The sequence below is a fragment of the Athene noctua genome, chromosome 1 (assembly GCF_965140245.1).
Source record: "Athene noctua chromosome 1, bAthNoc1.hap1.1, whole genome shotgun sequence".
Classification (NCBI taxonomy): Eukaryota; Metazoa; Chordata; class Aves; order Strigiformes; family Strigidae; genus Athene; species Athene noctua.
Genome location: NC_134037.1, coordinates 138,372,670 through 138,394,556, shown reverse-complemented (window position 1 = coordinate 138,394,556; position 21,887 = coordinate 138,372,670).

Genomic DNA, 21,887 nt, shown 5'->3' with positions numbered 1-21,887 from the left:
GCTAGTGATAACTTCTGTTGAACTTGTTGGGAACTGTGGAAAAGGGGCTCAAATTCCAGTACCTGGGTGCCCAAATGCCAAGTCACCAGTGAAGGATCAGGAATCAGTGTCCACCTTTGCTTTACCTACACGAGATAAGGAGGGGTCCCAGGAAGAGGAACGAGGAAACTGCTCCAGTGAATCCATTTCTGTACATCTGATTCATCTGCTTATGTGGAGATGAACTGGAGTATCCCACTGAGGACAGTAGGCTGGGTCACACAAGGAGGGAAGCCTGTCCTTCTGTATGTGTTTGATTTGTTCAGTTTGAGGGTGCTGTATTAAATCCACGTGCCACAGGAAGGACAGTCTTAAAAGACCTGATTTTCTCACCAGGCTAAAACCAGTGTTTTCCATGTTTCGTTTTGGTGTTACCTTTCCTTGGCATGTCTGGCTAGTTATTCCAGGTAAGGAGTAACCAGTGATAGGAAAAAGAGGGAATGGCCTCAAGCTGCACCAGGGCAGGGTCAGACTGGCTCTTAGGAAGTATTTCTTTGCAGTAGGGGTTGTTGGGCATTGGAATGGGCTGCCCAGGGCAGGGGGGGAGTCCCCATCCCTGGAGGGGTTGAAGAGTCAGGTTGACCCAGCGTTGAGGAATCTGGTGGAGTTGGGAACGGTCAGGGTGAGGTTCATGGTTGGACTGGAGGAGCTTCAAGGGCTTTTCCATCCCAGATGATGCTGGGATTCTGTGAGTGCCTTTCTCTGGTTTAAAATAAGCCAGTTCTGTACGAGGTTATAGGTGCTGCTCAGTGTTACCTTGACTGGTCTCTTCAATACTGTTCGCTCTCCTTTCTTATGACCATCTTGTCTTCTCAGGTCTTGTCTCTTCAGGTTGACAGTTGTCTCCAGCTCTCTGCCTGTACAGTTCTTGAAAGAGCCTCTTATCCTTAGCACAAGAAAAGATTTTTCTGGACATTTTCCAGCATGTGTTCATAGGCACATGCAGTAAGTATGTCCGTGGGAGCTATCAACTTGGAGTCTGTGTTTCAAAATTGGTTCTGGGACACATTGTTCATTCAGGAGACACCACCCATAGGTATTTCCAAGGCACCTACACCTCGTTTATCAGTTCAATGTCATTTGACATTTTCTCTCGTCCTTTCACCAGAAGAAAGAAACAAATGAGTGCACACAAAAGGGTCAATGTTTTTGAAAGGTCAGTAATTCCAGATGAAATGCAAACCTGAGGCTTTTAAAAAAGAAAAAAAAATCTCAATTGAGCAATAAAGCACTTAGAGTTTGCCTTTATTACGCAAGAGAGAAACTTTCCAGCTGGCTGGCAGCGGTTCTGAAGGGTGTCTGTGTGGTTATTGATTAATTAAATCTATTGTTACTCACTTCTTTCATTAATCCAAGTGTTTTCTCTTCACTTGTGTCCCTGCACAACCTTGTTTTAAAGATCTGGAATCTGTCAGAGGCAACCGCTTTGAATATCAGGTTGCTTATTTGAAATGCTAACTCTTCCTGTCTCAGAAATTTCTAGGTGTGGCATTTTAGATCTTAGAAAAATGAGAAAGCTGCTTAAAGTTGAGGGTGTCTCCAGTCTCATGGGCAGACCTGGAACTCTGTGTCCATGCAAAATAGAGAGGAGGGTGCAAAAGGCTGGACCAGAGAGGTGGCTCTGCTGCTTTCTGTAGGACTGTGCTCAGTTTCAGGGCTGAAACACAAACTTGGTAGGGGATTCCTTGCTGAGGTGAGGGGCAGATGCCTCCAGTGGGTTGACACTTGCTGTTCAGGATTATAAATCTCTGGTGGAGTTGTGTGGAGGATGGGATAGCAGCCTCAGCAAGCCAGCAGTACAGTTTTGCTTCTCCCTATGCCCACCTCAACCCTAATAAAAATTTTTAAATAGCCTTATACCCAGCAGTCACCTGCTCGTGATCCCAATAAGCAGAATTCCCGAACAGCACTGCTGCCCTGGCAGTGGGAGGCTGTGTCTAAAAACTCCGAGAAGATCCCAGCTTTTGCTAAGACACCCAGTCCCTGATGTCTCTGTTTGCTGTACTGAGGGTACTTTGTTCGCTGGTCCCTGGCCCCGCGCCACAGACTCATGTCACACAGGAAGCTGAACCCCTGCCAGCCGGGAACCGCTTCTGGTCGCTATCTCCAGCCATCAGTGCTCGATTGGAGGCTGTTAACCAGGCTCCTGACCTGCCAGCCTTACAGGTTCCAGGCATCTTTCCCTTTTGAGCCCTTGAGACAGCAGAGTCTGTTCTACTGGGACAAACGCGTTTAGGAACTGCCCAATACAAGCTAAGCACCGCTGGGTACTGGGAATTTTTAGCTACAAGACTTCAATCCTAACTAGAATCATGTGCCAGAAACTAGAACAGACTGAGTTCAAGCCCTAGAGCAGGGCAGACCTCCTTGATAAAGCTTCCCCACAGCAGCGATGCTCATTAAGAGCTTCTTTATCGCAGCAGCCACAAGTCACTCCTGTTTTCTTCCTGCTGTATACCAGCATTATTTCCAGTGAAATACAGAGGTCATTTCAAGGGTAAAACTGCAGTCATCAGTCAGGTCAAGAGAACACAATCTCCACCTTTTCGAAGCAGGGAAAGGGAAGAGACACTTCCAGTTTGTGGCTATTTGGCTGCTTTATAGTTTTGTTTGGTAGAACAAAAAAGAGACTTGGAAATTTCAGAGGGCTGTTTTAGGAAATTCCTTGCAAGTTCCTTCAGGAGATGGGTTTTACCTTAACAATTCAACTGATTACATTTAGTCACCTGATCCTGAAAGCAGAAGGAAATTGTATCATGCATATATCTTACAGGATTTAATTAAGTATTCTGGTTTTTAGCTCTTTGGCACCTGCTGTTAGTCCTTTAGTCTGTTAATTTCAGCTGGCAATACCGATGCCTTTGTACGAGAGAAGTGGGTTTCCTCTTCCGAAGAGCTTAACAATAGTGTCTGCTGGCAAGCCCAGTTCTTGTAAAAATCAGACACAAACAAAATATGCCTAGGTTGGTCTTCCAGTTCAGTCAGATACACAGAAAACGTTTGTGCCTGGGGGTGTCCATTCTCCCTCAGCTCTATCAGTAGGTCTCCAAAGATTCCCTTGCTGATAACATCAGATCACCCTGGTGATAGCAGTACTGCTAATAAACACTACGGTAAACCTGCACGCAACATACCACCAGGAAGGCCTCCTGCTTTCCCTAAAGCACTTAAAAATGGGAGTTCTTGACCATTTCCTAGCTGCAGCAATGTGTTGGCCACTATGAGAGTCCCTCCAGGGGAGCTGAGACCTCAGAGTGGGGCTGGCACAGCAGATGGGGAGGAGCAGCTGGTGAGTGCGTGCTTGCTTAGCAGTATAAATGTGTTGAGCACTGAGGAAAGTTGCAGTCAATTTGGTATAAACAAAATAATATATTTCAGCATAATTGCAGTAATTATACGGAGATGCTGCTTTTAACTAAACAGCTGTTACCTTTTTCTGATTGAACTAAATAGTTATAAGCCTCTGAGGCTTGCTATTACTCTCTCTTTCCTCCTTGCTTCAATCTCTTTTCCTGTTGTCTGTTTTATCAATCAGTGATTATGTGTGAGGATTTTGCAGTGTCTCTCTTTAGTCAGATCAGAAAAGTTTGTGGTGTCTTGCTTTCTAAAGCCTTGCACACACAGGGCCATTTTCCTGGAGAAGCTCCTTGGCAGCCTCAGAAGTGCCCTTTGTGCTGGCAGCTGCCAGTGCGGCTCCGCTGCTGCCCCAACCTCTGTGGAAGGGACTGATCCTGGAAGTGAGTTGATCCTGATCTGAATAAGCCTGTCAGTAGAAGCTTTGCTACTCATAAAGCGGTCTCTAACATGTAGGAAAGAAGGCTCATTTCCCTGAGTTGGGGTGGTGCTTCACCTGCTCTTGCAGTTGTGTTGGAGCGGCGACAGGTGTTACGACCAAAGCAAATTTAGGCAAAACCGTTTAACTCTGTACTAAAACAAAGAATTTGACCATTACCAGCTGCCACCTGAAAAGCCACCACAAGCAGTGGCATGGGTGGTAAAGTTTACAACGTGCACTGCCTGATAGCAGGGCAGTAGCAGGAGCAACTCTTACAGCCTTGCGTCCCTTCAGATCATTTTCTGTCACATTCTCACCATCTTATCCTCACTCACCCTTGGTGTTTTCCTCATTGCACTCTTCAAATATTTCTTTGTCGGTGTTGCAGGTCACCTTAGTGAAGCTAAAAGAAAAACTACTCTTGAAAGAACAACAGTAATAGCTCAGCAGCACAACTCCTGTGCACTCAGCTCTGGTAGGTCCCTCAAACAAGCACCTGGCCCTACCTGGGCTGGGGCCCCAAGCGATCCTGTCTTTGTATTAGCTCGAATTTGCTGCAGATAGGTCGCCCTATCTAAGAAGAGCTGTAAGAAAAGAATCCTAAACATTTTAATTCGCAGGCATTTCTGAACTGGCAATACTCTTGGACAGTGCATGGCAGAGCTTATAAATAGTGCTTTGAGTGCCTGTGATGTCACAAACCACAAGAGCGTCTGACTTGTGATTTACTACGTCAGATCCTGGCTTGTTCATAGGCTTCTAACTTGCATCTTATTTACAGTCAGTACACCCACTATTATTCCTAAACCATCCCAGTGTTGAGCAGATACATAAATGCTGCCTGGAACTGAAAGAGTAAACAACCAATTAAAAGTTTAACCTCTTCCTTTCCAGTATCTTCCTATATTATTAACTGAGGATACTGTTGCTTAAATTAAGGTTGTGTGAGATAGTGACAAATAGGCGTTCTTTCATCTGCCTGTGTATTACATTTGCACAAACAAGTTGCAGATTTTTTTAGTATTTATGCTTAAAAATAATTTCTCATTAAAACTGCATTTACTTGAAGACATGTTCTTTCCTTTTCTTCAGTGTGAGAGTGTTGTTTTACAAGATTTCCTGGGATAAAATAGTGAAAGCTCATTTCTAGAATTTAGTGAAAGAAGAATCTTAATTCTTTTTATAGTTTTTGACACTGCAGACATACACATATAAATTGGTTTACCTCAACAGCAGCTTGCAAAACCAGAATTAGACAATGTCATTAGAAAGGGAAAAGCTTGGTATTCAGATTAATTAAGCTAAGTAACATTCAAATTGTATGTCACATCTTTTTGGTGCAGGGGGAGGGATCTCATTCACGTTGGCCATGTTTTGGAAGAGGTCACAGTTAAGATTTAAATGCAGGCCAGTGTAAACCTCAGGCATTAATGAATCCTGAGTGTAATGATTTTAAGATTGGAAAATTCTTTTGTCCCTTTCATGTTCCTTAGTATTTCTGAGTTCTAGGGATGACTTGATTTCCAGTAGCCCCAGTCACAGAGAAAGGCACCCAGCTAGGAATCTACTGAACGAACTAAGACATTTCAACTGCTGTTTGTCCAGCTAGGTGCTTTTTAAAATAAAAAAAACCCCAAAACCCTGAGAAAAATGTGTGATTATATTCAGGTGTCTAAAAACTGGTATATCCTGGTATCTAAGAGCAGGCAGGGAGTAACTGCATAATTCAGAAATGGCAAAATGGGAAAATTACATAGCTACTCTCAACTAAATATCAGTGAATCTCACAGGTACATTAACGTGTTTTTTATCAAAGGTAAAGCATGCCAAAATGTATCATTGTGATTTAGTCCCTCTCTTAAAAAAAAGCCTCAGGTAAGTCTAAGGCTATAGGAGAAGAGAAGTAACTAGCAGTACAAATGTCCTGATGTCCTGTAAAATACCTCAGTTTATGCCTCACAGTTTCACAGTCTGTGATCTTAAAAGCATAGCCTGTGTGTCCTGAGATCAGAAACTTCTTTTGTCTTCTCACGGGACAAAGTACTCTAAACCAGCTAGTCAAACAAGATCAAACATGTCAGTGTGATTTTTAAGAGGGACACGAAGGAAACTTTTCTGAGGCCAGCTGGTTCTTTCTAAATGTTCATTTGTATTAATTAAAGACTTACAATGTTAGCAGCCCTTTCTGGACTTGGGACAGAATGCAGATAAGATGGTTCAAGGTGCATGAGAAATCTGGTTTATTGCAGTCTTCTCTGTACAGATTTTTCATTTTATATCTAACCCTGTTTAGTAAATAGTGAGCTGGCTAGTTAAGGTGTCCTGGTGGCCATGAAAGAAAAATCCACTACACAGCATGCCAGCAATATTTCTTCTAGTTGGATTTACATACATCTGTAGGTGGCCTCAAAACTGTTTTTTATTTATTTTTTTTACTGGACCTGCTTTTGAACATGAGTGTTTTCATCCTCTTGCTGAGGTAGGCAGAGGGCTTAGTGGAGATGTTGGGAGGGCCGTGTGCTTGCTGTCTCTGAAAAGAAGAGCCAAGGTGCCTTGAATGTCAAGAAAAATGCTTATCTCTGTGCAAAGAAAAAGCGTTTATGTGCACTGTTACTAATCTCAGGTGTTTAGTCATCAAGGAGGAGGCCTTCAAACTTTAGAAATCAAAGGATTATTAGATAAATAGAAAAAAAATCCTTTTTTATGCCCTCTGGATATGGGTGCCATTGGTGTATAAGAGCAGTTCTGTTTTCAGGCTTTTCTACGCAGTCATGACAGCTCGAATCCTGTTTCCCTTTGATCAAAGCAGCTATGCAACCCCTTGATACCAGGAACTGCAGCTTTAAAGAAAATATTGCAAAACTTTCCTGTATAGAAGTATGCAGATTTTTTGGTAACATTTATCATCCAGTTACTGGCACACTGCCACTGGCATAGGGTAGTGCTGGAGGCTGACTGGGTGCCTTCAACACTTACCCGTGTGTATTTTCCTGTGTCTTGCTATCTGACATTGTAGAGAGGTTGGTGCTGGTCTCTTCTCACAGGTGATTAGTGACAGAACAAGGGGGAACGGCTTTAAACTGCAACAGGGGAGGGTCAGACTGGACATGAGGAAAAAAATTTTTCTCAGAGAAAGAGTGGTCAGAGAGTGGAACAGGCTGCCCAGGGAGGGGGTGGAGTCCCCATCCCTGGGTGTGTTTAAGGGTCGTTTGGATGAGCTGTGGGGGGATGTGGGGTAGGGGAGAACTTTGTAGAGTCGGGCTGAGGGTTGGACTCGATGATCCCGAGGGGCTTTTCCAACCTGAATGACTGTGGGATTCTGTTGATTCTGTGATCTCACTGGACACGTGGTAGCAGCCACTGTCAGAGCCAGGGCAATGGCTAGATAAGCCTTTGCTCTGCTCTGCCAAGGCCTTTCTTATGTCTTATTTTGAATTTAGAAGAATTAATAAATACACAGATTCATTTTTCCTCCTCCCTAATTAGATCCCAGAGGAAAAAATGCCACAAGTCTCAACTACGTCCTTAATCTCCTGAACAATAGAAACCATATTAAAAAACCCTGTCTTCCTGGGAGGGGTGGATGCTAGTCAGAGACCTACAGCTGGGTTTCTGGTGTGAGCCAGCCAGGGGCAGTGAGGGGGCTGCCCACAGCTGTGAGGGCACCTCCTGGGTTGAGTTCCTGCCAGGCAGGTGTGTGTGGCCCCAAAACTTTGAAGCGGTGTGGAGAAACGTTGGAGAAGGAGGAGCCTGGGCAAGTGGGTGGGCAGCTTGATCACCTCTGACAGAAGCAGCTTCCATCTGGGTTGGGAGTGCTTTGGGAGAGGGATGGGGTGGATGGATGCCCTGTGCTCGCCCAGCTCGACTTCTGGAGAGGTGCCTTCCCTCTCCAGGTCTGCTGTGCAGAGAGCCCCAGCCGAGCTGGCAGAAAGCAGTCTCCTGGTGTTTTCTGTGTACTTCAGGAAGGGTGGAATCAGCTGCCTGGGACCATTATCAAAAGAATTGGGACAGAGAACTGCACGCCTTAACCCAGCCTCTCCTCTCTCCCTCCTCCCTCTGACTCAACGAGTGGTGTAAGCTGCAAACAGCATCCTTATCCAACAAGCGTGTGTTTTATTTCCATAACAAATTGAGGTATTAGGAATTTTAAACCCCAGATATTTCTCAGAGTTATGTAAACCAAGAGGCACCCAGATACCTACATAAGAGCAGAGGGAAAATCCCTTTGAGAGCACGTGCCTGGCCCATGGCTGCACTGGGCTGCCAAGCAGCACTATTCAAACTGTGAAGTGCAACAGTCTGAGATAGCAAAAGCACAGGGAAGAACGAAGTGGAGGTGTAAAATGACACACTGTTCTTTTTCTTTTTCCCCAGGCAGACCTTGGAAAAACTAGAATATACCACAGTCGTGGCTCCCAAATCAAGAGTCAAGTTCACATGAACTCACGCAGAAGGCTAGCCAACACAAAGAGGCCTAAATGCTGAAGAGTACCAAAAGAAAAAAGATGTAACAAGACAGATAAATATTATGTTCAGTGTTTCCCAGTGTACTGTATTTAATTTTTCTCTCCTTATTTCATTCTCCTTTTGAGACAGAGTATTGTCATCTGGAAACAAGGAGAAATTTCCTCTTGTTTTGTGGTATTAGGGCATACAGGAGAAGTTTGAAAATGTTGGGTTTTGAAAATTACTTTCTATCTTTACAACTGTCACAAACACTGAGTCTGTTTCTTGGAAGTCTTTCTTGGTGGACTCAAGATGTTGACTAGGAGGTCTCTGAATTCTAAAGTAGCTGGGACTTTATTTCCTTTCAACAGTTTATTTTGTCCTTCCAGTCTAAGAGATGTTAATGAATACACACACAGAGCTAGTCCTACCTCTTAACAGAGCTTATCCCCACCATAGCAGCTCTGCTGAAAAGAGGAAAGCAGTCCGGTGTGGAGTCAGTGTAAGGTTTTGCTCTACTTCCTTCTGCAAGGCTCTGTCCCTCACCCAGAACAGGCAGCCTGCCTCTATCTATCTCCCATCTGCCCTGGGATGTCCTGTGTTACAGAGATCAACTACATGACCTAGCCTTACCTCGTACTAGGAAATTATAGAGCTATTAGGAATGTGGAAAATACCTTTTCTTTCCCTCTCCCTCCACCAGTCAACTGCAATCAGCACAAGCTTTAATATAAATGCAGTGATAGAGGCAAAAGCAGCAACAGGAGGCTTTTTACTGGTGTGGCTTATTATTACTATCTGAGAAAAGAAGCTGTGAACGCAGTACTGAGGTTTTGTAGTTACAACATTGCCCCTATAGCTGTACCTTGTTTGGTGGAGGCAAAGAACAAGATTTGAAACTGTGCAACCAGTGAGGTGGGAAATCTTTTATTAAAAGCTGCAGCACCCTGAGGAGCAAAAGAACTAAGTTGTATGCACCTAAGAAAAGTGTTTGATAAGGTTTTGAGGATACCCACATGCACTTGGGGCCTTTCTAAGAGGAGACTCACAAAACTTTATGTGTGCGACTTCTCATCTATCTCAGCTTGCCTCTGTTGGGATACCAAGAAATCCATGGTTGGGTTACCGTTAGGCCTTTCTGGCTGAAAGATACTGACTGTAATAGTAAGTTGCTGACTCAGTTTCAGCGTAGTGGCCTCCTAAAATTCTCAATATGTGCCAGATATAAGGAGCTCTTCGTCACACAGGTATCTCCAAAGGACCAAATTGAGGCCAGCATATCCTGGCATACAGAGTACTAATCAGTCCTTCAAGGCTGAGTCACCATCCACTCTCACCAGACTAGGTTCTGAATCAGGTCAAAGGATCAGTTGTTTATTGTCAAAATCCTTAAGCTCTCTATCCTTCCTTGCCAGTAAAGCTCTTTAGCTTTCTGCCACTGTTTCAAAGTGTTAGTCTTTCTAAGTGGCCTGTACTTGACTTCTCCTTAATGCTACTTTCCGGACAGAAGCAAACACAGCGTTACCCTTGGTCAGGACTGGGTGCCCTGTGTCCATGACCTTTACCATGCTAACCTGCCCTCATCTTGCCTGACAGCATTAATTGCCTCTTAGGCCAGCTTTGTCACCAGCTCTGTGAGGTTAAGACAGACAGCTCATGCTTCCAATAGTTAGGAACTAGTAATAGCCAGTTTGGGTCCTGGTATGAGAGGAGGAGAGGCTGGTAATACCCCTGCTTCAGTGCCCCATTAGAGAGAAGGAATCTTCAAAATGTGGGTTAGTTTCAGCTGAACCCCCTCCCTCACTGGCCCAGGCTCTTCCTCATCTTCTGTTTCAGCTCTGCACCACAACCCACGTGAGGAGGGCGTGATGCTATTTATTCTTGTTTCCTCCCTCTCTGGGATCCTATCAGAAACACCAGTCTGAGTCAGAGGCAGAGGCTGTGACTGAAATGAGAGAGAAGACTCAGAAATGTGCAGATTTTAGCCCAACGTGGCTACCTCAGCTCTGTGAAGGAAAACTGGGCCTCAAAAAATGCATGAGATACTCAGCAAAATAGGAGCTAAAGAAAGACTATGTGAATTAGAAACTGCCTAGCAAGCAGCAAAAAAGGAGTGGCCAGCTTGCCATAGGTAATGAACAGGACTCGGAATTCTGAGTGTTGTAGCATGGGTGTTACATGACCTCCTACCCTCTTGCAATATCTGCTATTTTTGGACATTTGCTGAGAAGAATCCCTCCAAGATCTCTCGTCTGGTTTATTGGGTGGTGATAGCTGGGTTTTCCAGCACAAACAGAACTGTGCTACAGTGAGAAGTAGTATCTAGTGAGAAAGTATCTAGCGCGGATACTTTTTCACAGGCATTTGCATGAGAAGTCATTTAAAAGCCTACTCTCTGCATTTGGCGGGTAGGGGCAGGGTACCACAAACCAATACACATGTCCAAATATTCTAGTCCCAGACATGTAAATCTAGCTGCTTGCAGTGTGTTCCCACTGTATGTTAAGCAGCACGGATCTGGCAGTATCTGGAAATACTGTCCACATCCAGATCTCCCCAGCAAGAACCATGTCTTGGGCAGATTGCATTTTTATTGCCTTCATTGCCTTGCTCGGATGATATCCCAGTGCTTAAGGTGAGCTGTGTGAGTAATGGGACTTCAGAATAATGGAGCCATTTGCTTCTGCTCAGGTGAACCGGTGCTTAATGGTCTGTACAGTTGTATGACCTCTGGTTGCAATCTGATCAGATATCACAAACTAAATGAAGTAGAGTCTTGCTGATAATGGGAGGAGAATGGAGAGTCTTAGGAGGGAGGGTCCAGGTCTAGGGTATTGCCCAAAGTAAGGACACTTGGTCAGTAGGTGGCAATCTTATATCTGCAGCAGGAAAGGCCCCCACAGTGCTAGAAAAATCGGTGCTATTGGCCGTGTCTTCAGTGAGATGTGTAATCATGAGGTCTGGACACTTTGTATAGTGGTTCTAATCACGTGGATTTATTTTTTCTTTGCAGTATGTTAACCTTGCACCCTTGTCAAGTCCCAGATGTTATGACTTAGCTTCCCTCCCCTTAATTCTTCCATGCCCTCTAGTTGCATATCTGATAGGTTATACACAGCCTTCTCCTTCGCCAGACAGCAGTACAGGGGCAGATGTGTAGCCTTGCTATTTGCAGCTAGAAAGCTGCTATGGAATGGACTCACCATGCAGATGTGAGTTGTGAATGATCTTCAACTGAATCCGCTCTCCAGATGTATGAGAGGAGGGCATCTTGGTCCTTGCAGAGATGAATAACTCCCAAACTTTGCCGGCCTGGTTTGTCCATGCAAAGTCAGACAACTGCAGCAGTTTGATTCATACCACCTTTAATCTGACACTTGCAGCTCAGGCATCTCTGCGCATATAGTGCTGACTTGAGAAGTGCTTTCATTTGGGGCTTTTTATTATATACAGAAAAAAAGTTCTGCAAACCATTTCCAGAGCATTTGACCTCGTTTGCAACCTGTCAAGTGGGAGAGAGACCGTGAAGCATAAGGAGAGTGGTTGGGACCAGGCAGAGAGTATGCAGCAATGGAAGCATTTATGGTACATGTTGTCCTAACAACAGCAGCCTTCTCTAACCCAAGATTTCCTGTGTTAACATCTAGAGGAATCCTTTGGTGTGGCCTGTTACCTGAAAGGCACTTGACGCACTTGTGGGGAGGGAGGAGGTGAGGAAAAAAACCCGATGCTGCTGCTTTTAAACCGAATTTAGCATTGATGAGAGTAGATAACTTGTTCACAGCCCTGGAGCCTGAAGCTTTGTCTTACCCACAGGGTATGGAAAACAGGCAGGGCTGGAGCAAACATCCCCATCCTGCATTTGCTCTGGGTGGACTGGGACTGTGTGCCTGTGAGAGTGCAGGTGAAGTCCTGCAGGGAAGGGGTGGGTGTTAGTGCCAGCCTCTTCTTTCTTGGGCACCCTTCTGGGGTGCCTGTCACCTGTAATGGCCAAACTTCATACAGGCCTCAGAGTACCAGCCCCCAGTACCCTGCTGACTCTGATTTCAGGGAAGCAGGGTGAGGGGACTAAAAGCTAGGTGACTTGAACATGGTTCCGTGACAGGTCTGTGGCAAGGCAAGCAGTGATGCCAGAGCCTCCTAAATCCTTGCTCTTCCTCTCGGGTTAGAGCTGTTTCTGTTGCCCATTCAGACCTCAGCCTCATAACCAAACAGCTAATCTGGGCCCATTGCAAGTGAGATGTGAACTACTGAGGCCTAAAACTCATTTTGCTCAGCCTGCCAGCAGTCACCGACTGGAATTTGACAGCTAAGCACTGCTAGTCTGCGCTTGATTTACGCTGGCAGCCTTCTTGCTGAAGTCAAGGTCAACGGGAGTAGCCCAGGGAGGTGAAGAGGCTATTACAGTACACGGGAGCCACCCAGGCACTCACGTGGGGTTTGATTTCTCACCTTTTCCACTGCCCGGTTTTCACAATGTACAGCCACAGATTTAGGTTATAACCCCGAAAGCGTTGCGACAAGTTACGGCTCGGGGCACGTTTTGCCTGCAATGTCTGCATGGTCTGTGCCGCGAGCAGGCAGGGCTGTCCCCTGGCACGCCAGCAGTGCAGGCTGAGCTGGCTGGATGAAAACTCCGAAGTCGCTAGCGGGGCTTTAGCTCCCACCCCTCTGTAAGCCGAATCCCATCAAGCGTAAGCTCGCTGAAACCGAGACCTCTCCACGGAGGAGTGCACTCCTCCTCGCCTGGCTGCCCGGGGCCTTCACCCGGAGAGCCCGGGATGCCGCGTGGGAAGGAAGGGGCAAGCATCAGAGCCACGCTGGCTCGGGCAGCTGCTCACACCCTGCCCACCGCAGCACTGACCCGCGATCAGAACCTGACCCAGTTTCAGCCCCTTATGGCTTCACAGGAAAAACACTGTGGGACTTGCAGGAGGCGCTTGCACAACAGCCGATACTGGGAGAGCTGCAGGCCCAGGCAGATGCATTGTCAAAGCAGTGTTGCCACATGTGCTGCAAGGAGGAGTGAAGGGTATTGGCATTTTCTGTCATTCATACCCAGAAGGCGATTTTCTCTTTCTGAATACAGTCAAAATGGAGGGGTGGGGGGGATAAGCATGGTTGTGACTTTAATATGCCAGTTATGAGTGGGAATGTGTGCCTGGCATAAAGTCAGTTCATTCAGTAATGCTTATGTTGCTTTTATGTTTGCAGAAAATTTGTAAGTGGATCACCACCTAGAAAAGGCTAGGGACTTTGGCTTTAAGAGAAGGGCTTTGACATGGTGCTGTGAAATTTTCGTGTTTTGGAAATTTTCCCTTCATGTCAGACATCTGCTCTACATCTACCCGGGAGCTCTGACCCAAGCAAGAGTCTTTCATGAAAGACAACCTCTAATCACATGTAAACATCAGTGGAGGATAATATGTTTTCTTTCACAAGGATGAGGAGGAAAAGCAGTGACAAACACAACTGATAGAAGTCCACTCCTTATTATAAAACAGATGTCTTCCAGTCTGGGGAGCCTGGAGTGGCTCACAGTGGAGTGGAAGAGTGCTGGGATGTATGAGAGGGCTTGGAGACACACACCTGGCCTGGCCCAGTCGTGCATGCTCCTTCTCACCTTTGGTGAAACACTTGTGTCTCTCTGGAAGCCATTTGCTTTCCACCCACCCACTGTGTCAGTCCTCAGAAAAGCTTGCCTTGAAAAAAATGCCTGATCATCAGCCTGGTAAGTGAGACTTCATGTCTCCTTTCTCTCTCTTGACCTTGCTTCCAACCAGAATAATATTTGTCGCGGCCCCACAGAATCCACAGCAGAAACCTCTGCTTTGCCTTCCCTGGAACTGGTAAAAAGAAGAGCAGTAGAAGAGGGAAATGAGAGGAGATGATGGGGCAGGGAGGTAGCAAAAGAAATGGACAAGAAAAAGGATCATTGTGTGATCCCAGCCTGCAGGATAGGTATGTGAAGGAGAGGAAGGGACAGGGCTTTTGTCTGTGCTAAAGAAGCTCAAAGGGAACTAGCTGGGAAATATGGGAAATTTTAGTGCAAAGGTCTCTAAGGCTGAAAAGTGTCAAAAGGCTGTTACAAGCAGGGAGACAAAACAGTTTTAATCTTGGAAAATTGGAGGCATAGGGCCAGCCCTCTGGAGAGCTTCACATTTGTTTTAGATGGCCCTTGCTTAATTATGCTGTGTACCAGTACTTATAGCATCACCCTGCTTATGCTACAACTTTAACCTGTAACGTTAGCAAGTGGCTGTAATGGCTGGCCCCAAACCACGTGGGTCGAGGTGCCACGTGGCTTTCCTCCTTGGCTGGCACCCAAGAAGGAGCTGTAGCAGCAGGTCCCATCCCCAGCCCTGTCTGCCTGGAGGCCTCCCAGTGTGTGGGGAGGACAGTGGTGCTGGTGTAACTGGTTTAGTCTACATACCAGAGCAGAGCCACTGCCCCACCACACCGCTCCAGCCCCCCAGGCTGCTCCTCCGGTGCCTCCTTGGGGCCCAGCAGCAGCAGAGCACCAGCACCCTGCACCTCCCTGGGCTCTTTGCGGATCAAGGCTGGGCCGTGCAAGCGAGGGAGAAGGTTTCCATGGATGAAGGGCCCTGTGCTGGCAGAAGGGCAGTGGGAAGCCAGTGAGGCACGAGAGCGTGCAGGAAAGAGTATGTACCAGCTCTGGGCCCAGTTGCAGGTCAGCCTGGGCGACTGGCTGAGGAGCAGCAGAGCTGTCGCGTGTTAGGGGACTCCTCAAGGCCAAGTGGAAGGACAGAGGTGCTCTACATCAGCCTCCAGCCATGTGTGTACGGGGTCAGTGCATGGCACTGTCCAGAGCTGCAGTCTGCTTTGCAGGGGAGCAGTGTCCTTGCAGAAACATGACTCTCACAGTCATTCTTTTTTGCTGGCCCAAGTTGCCCTTGAGGGTAGTGGAAAAACCTGAGGGGGAAGTCCTGTTCTGCAGCATTGTCTCCTTGGACTCCAGAAGGAAAGTTGATGTTGCTGTAAATGCAGCAACATACTTCGCCACTGAGGCATTTCTGTGTGGCTGACAGGGATTTTGCTGAGATGTCAGGCGGGAGGCGAGAGAGATGCAGTCCTAACACATTTTAACAGCTTGTTCTGTTCCTCCTGCTCTGAGGACTGGCATGAAATGATGAAAAGGGCATCAGGCAAGGACAGCTAGCTCCTGTCTTCTACCAGTCAAGGTCTCAGCAGGAGATTCCTGCTCTGGAGGTCGTAAGTCAGGGAAGCTGCCTTGGAACAAGCAGAAATACCAAATCCTAAACCTTGAGCTGAGACTTGATCTTCACCATTATCAGGCTGGAAGGGCGAAGCCAGACTGGATTATTTCATTTTCTTTTTTGAATTCCTTTTGTCTTGAGGCCCTGATGCTGTGGACAACAGTAACACACTTCACCTTGGGCCCCTCTTCTTTGGGCTTTTTTGCATGCTGCTTGTATTCCCGGGAGCAGGCAAACTTCCCACCCACCCCTCTTACCACGGATTGTATTTTTTTAACCCCTGTTTTCCACAGTGCATTCCAATGAGGGATGTGTCCTATAAGCGCATTGTCTCAGATCATCCTACCCTCCACAAGCTGGGACTTGTGGAAAGGAAATCTCTTTGAGCCAGGGATGTGTTAACTGTTTGCTTCTTGCCCTCCCATCAGGGGCTGTGTCCTGTGCTGGGGATTTTCTACTGGCTCTGCCTGTTCCAGCTTTTCAGATGGGTGTATTTTCCCAAAAAGACGTGGTCTCAGATGTGCCATCTTCACTGTTTAGCCACGCAGGTAAAGAAAATGATTAGAGCACAGTTCTCACATTGTCTCCTTCCTACCAGGCACTTGACTTTATCTTGCATTATAACTGAGACTAAATCTTTTTTGAAAAACTATGTGTCAGCACTGAATTATTTATAGTCATGTCAAACATTCCTGAGTATATGGGTAAAACCCAGGATAAAGTATCCTGGTATGCCACTGATGACAAAGACGTGTTTTGCCAGTCAGAGAGCTGACAAAGATGTGATGTAGACAAAGATGGGTTTTGCTAATCAGAGAGGGGGGTTTTATTGTAACAGTCAAATAATATGTCATATTTTATCATTACCTTAATAATCACATATAATATAGTTTTTTCAGCAGCAGACTGCAGCAGGAGATAAAAGCCTAGAACTACATTTGTGAATTTGACTGGAGGAGGTTGCAGTCTGTTCCCAGGCCATGTTTGTTCTCTTCACCAAAACAAAGTATTACTTAAATAGAAGGCTAGAGACACTATGCTGCAGCTGAAATATGACCCATTAGAAATGCCCAAGAAACTGCAATTAAAAACTCAAGAAATTTTAAATCATTTCTCCCAAATAAAACTGGGGGGAGAGGAGGTAGTTGTATTGGTACATCAGTTGTGAATCCAGATCTTGCTTTGCAGCTGCTCATTTTCTTTATACGTTATTTGCCCTTTTTAAAAGAATAACACAGGCCTTAGACATGTGCATATAAAGTATGCAATTATACATCATTATCCTGCTTGTCCTTTATTAATTTTCTATTTAAAAATCTTCCAGCACTTGGAGTGCTCATCCTCGTATTCAAAAACTGTTTGACTTTAGTGGCTGCTCCCTCCTGTTCTCAGAATAATGAAGACCTCCACATCTCTAAATTTTTAATCTCATTTTTGTCTATGTTCTGATGGGTATTGGCCAGCCCACTCTCACTAGAGGAGACTGACTGATAGATCATGTTCTTAGTTAGAGAAGGTTTCTTGACCCTCTTGACACAGGCATTTAGGAATTCTTTCTCCTGGTGTTCTTGCTCCTGATTCTTTGCTGTTGAGTTCTTGGTGCATTATCCATGTGAATGGGCTGGACAGTTGTCAAAGGAGTGGTTAAATCTCAGACAGACCTGAGAGGGTTCAAGTGGAGTCTCCAAGAGCAAGGAATGATAGCCTTTTGCCCATTCTGGTCTTCTCAGTCTTATCATAGCAATTTATGCTTGCTTGGTCACTCCCTTTTGAAAAACGGTCATTCTGCTGAAAAACTAGATCCTGTGGTTTGTTCTACATTTAAGAAAACCAATTGTGATTCCTGGACTAGAAATGCACACTTTTCTTTCCACCCTTCAGCTAAGGAAGAGGGGAGAATGAACATTGGAAGCAAATCCATCTGTAACAGTGTAATATTTTACATTTCTGTTTAATAGGCAACTCCAGCAGTGATCTGGGTATTCATCTGGATTCCAACAAGCCTGTATCTCCTTGGGACTAAATTTATGCATTGCTGACAAGTCACTGCTAGGGAATTCAGGCACTTTGTGTTGGTTTGTGCTCAGCTTCTCCATTGTCCTGTAGAGTTTGCAGATTGGATTGTGATTTCTTGATGGTTTTAGTTCATGGCTATAAATTTATTTTCTGGTAATGCTTAAACAAAGGTAGAAACTTCCCTACCATAAAGGAACCACTGGCATCCTCAAGGTCCTGAGGGGCTGAGGACAGACCACTGAATGAAAAAGTTAAATAAAGGGGGGAAATCAAAGTTACTGCTGTTGGCTCTTCAGCAGAGCTATGTGACTTCTTACACTGCAGTGAATATTTTTCCCTGGTTTTGTTTTTCCCTTGCTAAAGGGTAATGGTGATATTAATAAAGTGCATATGGATTATTCTGCATTGAAAATTTTTGCTGTCTGTCTGGGGTATACTAGTTGGGAGTATAGGGGAGAATATCCATCAAACTCATATCAGTGCTGGCCCTAACATAATTTCAATCATGCTTAAAAAAAAAAAAAAAAAATTATACAGCTTAGTCTATTTAGGTAGCTGAGAAAATAACTCCTTCAGTGGTATGAATGGCATCTCCATTACTGAAATATTTTTGTCATGGCTCTAGCAATTTATATATAAATATATTTATATATATGCTGGAAAACTCCTTTTAGTGTACACACCCTAGAGGAACTGGGTATCCAGCTCAGAGAAAGTCACCTAGGTACCTAACTCAGACAACATTTGAAATCACTATCTAAAGCTTATTTTTTTCTCTTTTGAAATGATGGTTTAACACATTTCTCCATGTTCCCCCCCCCCCACCTCCATGAAGTCTCTATGAACAATATGGCATCACCTCAATCCCAAATCCAGCCTAGCTGCTGGTCACCCTGCCTTCATTGCTTCCCCTCGGACATAGCCCAGGCAGCAAAGCTGGGGGAGGAAGCCTGAGCAGGGCTGGGCTGGGCTGGGCTTGGCTGGAGAGAAAGTGGAAGGGTAGGACTAGGTTTGTCAACACCAGGCAGCAAAGCCTATGCTTTTAACTGGCAAACAGAGGGACATTTCCCTTTAGTGAACAGGCCTGCCCCTGTGATGCAAATGAAGTGGAAGATTTGCAGTGTTATACCAGTGGGTGTGGATTTCGCTTGTTTTAAAATACACAAATCCTAAGCCTATTTTTCTCTTTCTTTTCTGCCTCTGGAGCTAATGCGTTTTAACTCTCAAAGAGGAGACAGCTGGTTGTTAGCTTCAGCTTCTCTTGATGTTCATTTTCTTTTTAAGCGAGCTTGCATATTATTCTAGCTTAATTAGATCTTTCTGCAGATAAAATCCTTGGAAGGGGTCCACCCCCCTCCCCCCATTCTGCTAGGTTTCTTGCTTGATTTCTTTCACATGTCCCTTCCCCAGTGAATATATCTGAATGTTACGTGGCGTTAATTAAGGCTCTCAATTGCATATTCGTCTTTGCAAAGCTTGCCAGTGTGTACAGGCAACCGTGATTGATTGACAGCACACGAAGAACAATGGAGAAGCCTCAACAAAGCTTGGCAAAGCAATGCGATCAGTGGGAAGCATGCAGAGAGGAAGGGCTTCACACAAGGAGTTCAGGAAAATCTGTGCTTAGTGACTTATTTCCTTAATCAATGGCCGGAAACAGGTCAGACCTGCTGTGGCTGGTGATAAAGTAGCTCCCCCAAAGCCCACCACTAGATGAAAAAACCACATGGCTTGAGGTAGAACAAGCTGTTCTGGAACATGCAGTTGTACGGTTATTCAGGGAAGTCTTAAGAAACTGTGATTCTTCCCAGCAATGGCGTGGAGCAGGGAGATTTTGGTGTTGGGCTCCGCAGCTATGCCAGGACAAGGTGCTTGAGCTGCTGGTGCAAAGAGTCCCCTCCTAGTTGAAGTCCTGACTAGCTGACCCAAGGCTACACAGGTCAGGCATCTGTTCTGCTGCCATCCTAAGGCAAACCTTGAGCAGGGCAGAAGAGACAAAGTCTGGATTTACTCCAACTCACGTCAGGAAGTCTTCCGTAGGCAGGATGAGCTTCAGTTGCAGCCACCTGCCCTACACATCATGGGAAAACCTGTTCTGTCTGTCAGGCACCATCCATGGGGCTTGCCTGTCTCATGTGCTGGGGTGGTCCCAGTACCACCAAATCTGAGCACCTCACAGCTTCCCTCCCATCTCTGCATTCTCCTCACGTTCCTAAGGCGTTAGAAACTGCTGCCAGCCTTGCTTTACAAGAGGAGAAGCAAAAGCACGGAGATGTCATCTCTTCAGCTTCCTAAGCAATGATGAGAAATCCTGGGTAGAACCAGGAGTTTCCCATTGGCACTTATTGGGGAGTTAGCTCAGGAGTTGTTGCCTGCCCACAGCATCAAGCCTATGGCTGGCAGCACATAGTAAGAGGCGCAGTGGTTCAGGCAAAACACTGAGGAACCACAGTGGTCTGGGGTCTGTTACGTTTGGGAGCAGTAGCATAATGCAGCAGCATTAGAAACTCCTTTCCCTCCATCTGTCATGCCTGGAGTAGCATTTACGCAGGCAGATCTCTATGCCAAGGGGTCATGCTGCAGCACAGTTCTCTGCCAACCAGGTTACTGCAGGTTTTTGCCTCACCTGTGTACACAAGTCCAATCCATGTTACAGCTCAGAGGACAAATTCCTTGCTAAAACAGAGTTTGACCTTATGCATACCAGCAGTAATAACCACTGTTGCAGCAGGGTTCCCAGGCATGTTCAGTTTTCTGTGCAGAGGGGACAGCTCACACCAGTGAAGAAGGGTGCCAGAGTGAGGTGTGCACTGTAAACTTCAGTGGGAGATGATGGGCCGACCCATAAAGCTTTGCAAAATCCTTTTAGCCAATTGCACAAGTATTACTTTTTGCCTCTTTTACCACCTCCTCCCTGACCTGCCCTGAGTTGAGAAGCACAACAGATCAGGTTTTTGGGCACCAGCAAAGCACGTGGGAGACCGGGAATCGGTATCTTTGCCTTTGAGTCTGAGCTGGGTGACTTACCCCTTAGGGTATGTCTGCACCAGGTGAACCTGAGAAGTTCTACCTTATTGTAGGCAACAGCTGGATAAATTAACCCAGGGATAACATGGCATGACTAGCTCTCCATCAATTTAGAGCTTGTCTCTTGAAGAGGTTGCCTGGGCTTCAGGGATGGCTCAGCTGCTTATGAAGCAGTTGGTGAACCACTGAGGTTAACAGCCCTCATTGTCAAGGTAAATTAGCACCAACAGAAAGTTTTAAATTAAAAATGGTCGTACTGGATCACTCTAAACCTTTGTCTAGTCTAGTATCCTCTCTTCATTGGTGGTTGGCAGCAGATGTTTAGAGAAAACTGTATGAGAAAGGCAAGCATGGAGTGGTAATTCTCTGGTGTACTTGCCAGGCTGTGGGTTCTTGAAAGCTTCCTTCTTGCTGTTTAATAGTGCTTAATAGATCTGTCCACAACTTTGTCAAATCATTTTTTGAAATCTATTTTTGGCCTCCACAGCACTGTTGGCAGCAAGCTCCAGAATTTAACTATGCATTTGATGAAGCGTTTCCTTTTGTTAGCTTCAAATCTGCCACCTCATAACTTCATTTTATGCCATTTCTTCTTCATAATCCTGCCATGTGACCAAACTGCATGGAAGTCTTTCTTCAGTCACCAAGAAACTTTTCAGGCTAGCATCTGATCTATAGTTGCATGCCTGGGCAACTGTTGTGATTATGTGTATGTGTCAAGGGGAGGTTGTTTTTCACTTAACCAAGTCCATACCAATATAACTCCCCGTTTTAACTGCCATTAGAGTAGCCTGAATAGGTCTGCCCTTGATTTAGCTCTTCTCTCTTCATGGAAGTGAAAGCTTTGCCAATGTAGAGCACTGGCATATGAGTGTGACCACACTCACTCAGTGAGCAGGTGTAGGCAAAAGGGCATGTCTTTCAGCCCCGGCTTTGTAATGAACCCTTTTCCAGCACTAGTGAGTTTTACTAGGGAGGTGTTTCAGCTGTGGAGATGGCGTGTTGTCAAGGCTGTGTTCCATACCAGCCTGTAACCCACAGGCAAAACCAGGGCTTTGCTGCAAGAGTGACACCCGCAAGGCAGCTCACCCCTTTGCTGTCCTGACCGGTACACAGGCCAACAGAAGTCTTCAGTAATCCAGGCTTTGGGGCTAAACCAGCCTGATGGGATGCAAAGCTGTCCCTCAAGTCATTTGAAAGAAAAAGCACAAATACCCTCATGAGTTCTCTTCCTATACTAAGGAGTCTGTACTAATGACACGATGTTCACTGAAGGCCTGTGCCTATGATTTGCATAAAAAGCTGTGGCCCCGAGACCATATCTGACAGTCTGATAAAAGGCTTGA